Genomic DNA, 4,994 nt, shown 5'->3' with positions numbered 1-4,994 from the left:
CAGCAGTGCAGGCATAAGTATATCCACAAGAATTTGGCAATGGTCCAATAAAATCTATTTGCCAGGTATGGGCGGGAAATAATCCCTTTTGGATATGACCTTGGTAGGGGTGTGGAACTCCCCCTTTATTTAACTGCTGGCATAACTGACATTGTTGTACTGCAGTGGCAATATCATCATGGGTGACAAGGATTCCCCTTTGTTGTGCCCACCTGTATGAAGCTTGTTCTCCCAAGGGTCCACTCTTTTCGTGGACCCGTTGTGCTAAGCCTGGGTTGTGCGTTGCACGAATCTGCACCAGCTGATTAGCATGAGAATTATGCTTTCATTCTGCAGAAATTAAAGAACTGTGAGCACCAACATGAAATACAGTAACAATCATGTTTTGACACCATAACCATATGTCTTGCCATAATTTCTTTCCCCATATTTCTTTATCATTAATTTTCCAATCATGTTTTTTCCATTGTGGCATCCACGTTGCCAAACCTTGTGCCACTGCCCACGAATCAGTATATATATGACATTGTTGCCCCTGTTCTTGTTGAAGTGCCTGATACACCACATAGAGTTCAGCATATTGGCTACTCATATTATCTCCAGTGGTGACAATTGTTTGTTGGGTGGATGGGTTATAGGCAACTGCTTTCCATTTCCGTGAGCTCGATATCATTTTGGCAGAACCATCCGTAAACCAGGTATGTTTTTGTTGTTCTTCAGTCAATTGATCATATGAGACACCCCATTTAACAGGAGATTCTGTTATATCAGTCTTGGGTGACACAGTTGGCTCACTGCTATATTGAGACACTTGTTCATGTAATAGAGACAACCCCTTTGAGCCAGGTTTGGCCTGGTCTTGAATATACCATTTCCATTTGATGATATTAAATTCTTGTGCATGTCCAATTTTATGAGTAACAGGCGTGCTATGAATCCATTGCATGATGGGTATTTGGGGTCGCATAATTACCTCATGTCCCAGGGTAAGGCTTTCTGAGTCTATTAGAGCCCAATAGCAGGCTAATAACTGTTTTTCAAAAGGACTATATCTTTCACTGGAACAGGGAAGCTTGCGACTCCAAAATCCTAAAGGATAACGTCGGGCACTTTGTTTTTGCCATAAACTCCAGCTGGCATACTGATCAATGACATCTACTTGTAACTCAATGGATGCCGGTTTAATTGGCCATAGATCTAAAGCAGTCTGAATAGCATGCTTGGCTGCTTCAAAAGCTTATTTTTGTTTCATTCCCCATTCAAATTCATATTTTTTTCTGGTAACTTTATATAAAGGTGCAAGGAGCCGACTTAAATGCGGAATATGTGCCCTCCAAAATCCAAATAATCCAATAAATTTTTGTGCTTCCTTTTTGTTGCGGGGTGCTGCAAAATCTAATATCTTTTGTCTAGCTTTAGGTAAAATTTCTTGTTTTCCATTATTCCAAAATATTCCCAAAAATTTAACGCTTGAACTCGGGCCCTGAATTTTAGCTGGATTAGTTTTCCATCCATCCTCCTCAAGTGTGTCCATTACTTTTTCTAACTGTTGTTGTACTTTTTCTTCTTCATTTCCTTGGATCATAATATCATCTATATAATGTACTATTTGGACATCATCAGAAGCAGGTACCTTTGCCAAGGTTTCAGCAACCTGTCGATGGCAGATAGCAGGACTATGCACATATCCCTGAGGAAGTCTAGTAAAGGTACATTGTTGTCCCAGCCACGTGAAAGCAAACTGTTCTTGGACACTTTTAGGTATAGGTGTGGTGAAAAAGGCATTAGCCAAGTCTATGACTGCATACCAAGTGCCTGGATAACATTGCACTTTTTCTATAAGAGTAATCAAATCAGGGACGGCCGCTTGAATAGCCGGAGTCACTTTGTTTAGCTCTCTATAATCTACAGTCATTCTCCATGTCCCATCACCTTTTTTAACAGGCCAGATAGGATTATTCCAGGCTGTAGTTACTCTGCGAAGGACTTTTACAGCCAAATAATCTTCTATGGTCTCAGATATTTCTTGTTGTCCTCCAGGGATGCGATACTGTCTTTGATTGATCACTTGTGTGGCAGGTGGAATTTCTACTTCATGATGCAAACATCCCACAATTACAGCATTAATATGAAAAGACAAAGCTCTAATAGCAAATTGGTATTGTCCATCAGCCAAATTTAATGTCAATCCTTTTAGAATATCAATCCCAATTATATATTCTGGTATTGGCACAATCATAACTAGATATGTGCGCCGGGGTAGTTGCCCAATTTGCATAGAAAGATTAGTGGTAACTGCCTGGATTTCTTTTACTCCCAATCCAGTTATCAGAATTGATGTACCTTGAAACTTAGTTGGATTCCCATAGATAAGGGTGGCCTCTGCCCCTGTATCTACAAGTGCCTGCACACTAGTTGTAGATCCATTCTTCCAAAATATTTTAATTGGTACATGTGGTCTAATATCTTTTCTTATAGTGGCACTAATCGATACAGAGGTTTGGCCTTCCCCTCAATCACATAAGTCAGCAAGAAGAGGATCCGAGGGAGGAGGCGGTGCACTAGGTGCAGTAGGCACTGTGTTGGAAGCATTCTCTATACTGTCTCCTCTGTTCACTTGTTTTACATTCAGCCCTTTTTCTTTATATAGTTTCCATAATTCTTTAGTGTCAACTCCATCAATCTGGTCTTTAGGTACTCCTGCCTGGAGTAGGGCCAAAAACATATCACCTCGAGTCATTTTATCCTTTTTAAAGAATGTTTCTCTTTTTTCCCTTCTTGGAGAGTTTCCAGTTGTCTGCCAGTCTCCCAAGTCTGCTAGCTGCATAATCTTATCTGCAAGTGTTGATATAGGGTTTTCAGTTTCATTCATGAGAAGGGTTGTAATTATCTGTTTGTATGCCGGAGGTGCAGTTTTTATCAACTTGTTTCGCACCTGGACACTTAAAGTCATTTCATTTAAAGCTTCACCACCCCCCAGAAACACAGCCCGTTTCATGGTTTCTTCTCTCATCTTTTGGATACAATCTTTTAAAGTATACCATGGTCTATTAGTGTCTGGCCACATATCATCCGTGGGGTATTTATCTTGAGCTCCTTTTACTACAAGAGCCAATAAATTTGTACCATCAGTGTCTTGATCATTTGGGGGGTGAGCATTCATGCTCCAATCTCTGAAAGCTCCCCATATTACTGGATCATTGGACAAAATTACAAATTTAAAAGCATCTCCTGCATCCAGATTAATTCCTGTAGCGCCCATATCATATAGGCGAACAAGCCAGGTTATAATGGCTTCTCCAGGCTTTTGTGTAGCCCGGGCTAAAATATCAGAAATTTCTTGTTGGTTAAAATCCTCAATCACATCTTTCCTTACAGGATGATTACTATCCATTTCCATCCACCGACGGCGAAGAGGACGTGCCTCTGTGCATTTGGGCGGTTTTTCCTCTTCCTCATAATCAGTTTCAGAATCATCATCCCAGATATCACCATCCCATGTGTCCGGGTCCCACTTAGGACCGGCCGATGCTATGGCCATATGAACTTTTCGTTCATTTACCTTTCCTCTCCTCTTTCTATATTTATATTTGGCAACTCTTACAGCAGCCTTTTCTGCTATAGCTTGGTAGTTACGAGCCTGATCTCCCAGTGCATGATATTGACATTGAATCATAGCCAAGCGAGACTGCAAATCTAAATTTTCTTTTTCCGAGAGTGCCTTCTCTTTCTGTATCTTATCCCTATCTTCTATAGCCCGGCGATAAGCAGTCAACAAACACCAACCTTGCCGTGCCAAAAAGGAAACATCATCTTTCGCTTTCCTTTCCACCGTCTGCAAAGCTTTGGTCACATCCAACGGTTCAAATCGTCGCAGACGAGCATCCCAAGCTTCACATAGCCCTGACCTACGAGCCCACTCCCCAGCCAGAGTGCAAAAGGGAGGGTCCTCCCATCCTGGAATTTCTTCCACCTTGGCTTCAGTTACCTTTCGTTTGAATAGGAAAGGCATCTCCTTAATCGAATCCTGCTCACAGCGCCAATTATGTTATGAGAGGTTCGGGGATTCGATCGGAGATGTAAAAGACACTTTCCACTCCAAACAAATGGACTGAAGGTGTATTTTATTATATAGAGGATAGTAAAGGCGATAGTCTGCAAACAGATCCAGATAGGTCAAATATTAAGAGGAAAAAACATCAGCCCGACTGGAAAGGGAAAACACCCACATTGGCTGAAGAGAAATGACACAAATCAACTGGAAAGAGAAACACCAGGTTGACCGGAAAGACAACACATCAAATCAATTACTTCACATCAAATCAATTACTCACAACATCCACGCCCCACTGCCGGGAGAGCCCTGTCAATCGACGCGGCTGGGCAAGGATCACACGTCCTGGGCAAGGCGTCCCTTCCACAGGTGGAACTCTCACCGGGTCTGAGTTTCCAGCAGTTTTTATACCATCAGTAATTTTCAGAGTAAGCAATTACAGAGTTTGCAGAGCAAGCATTCAGTGTTTCCATGTACAAAATGGTTATCAGTGGCGTACGTGCACTGAGCCCCCTGGCTAACGTCCCAGCCCAGTAGTTGTGTACGTGCATTGTTCTCTTTGGTTATCGTCTCAGCCTGGCACAGATGGCCAGTCCGTCCCGTGCTACGACGCTCCAAGAGCCTTGAAATGTTACAACTTGCAACTCTCTCCGTGGGAGAAGGGCCAGTTCCCACCACACAGAAAGCAGCTTTATATTTCTTTTTGTGCTGGTGGCTGTAGGTCAATGGAGCGGCCAAACATGGCAGTACTCATGTCAAGACAAGGCTAGATCAATTTTTAGCAAAAAGATTGCATAAATAGTATTGAGTAATTCCTGTTGCATGACACCTGGAGAAACACGAGCCAACACATGTTGGCTCTCCTTTTGTGATGTTATAGCATCAGCCTGACCCCTCCATTATAAGGTTCCATCACTGAATGCTGTTATTGATAATCATT

The sequence above is a fragment of the Diceros bicornis genome, chromosome 26 (assembly GCF_020826845.1).
Source record: "Diceros bicornis minor isolate mBicDic1 chromosome 26, mDicBic1.mat.cur, whole genome shotgun sequence".
Taxonomy (NCBI): domain Eukaryota; kingdom Metazoa; phylum Chordata; class Mammalia; order Perissodactyla; family Rhinocerotidae; genus Diceros; species Diceros bicornis.
This window is presented reverse-complemented; position numbering follows the sequence as displayed.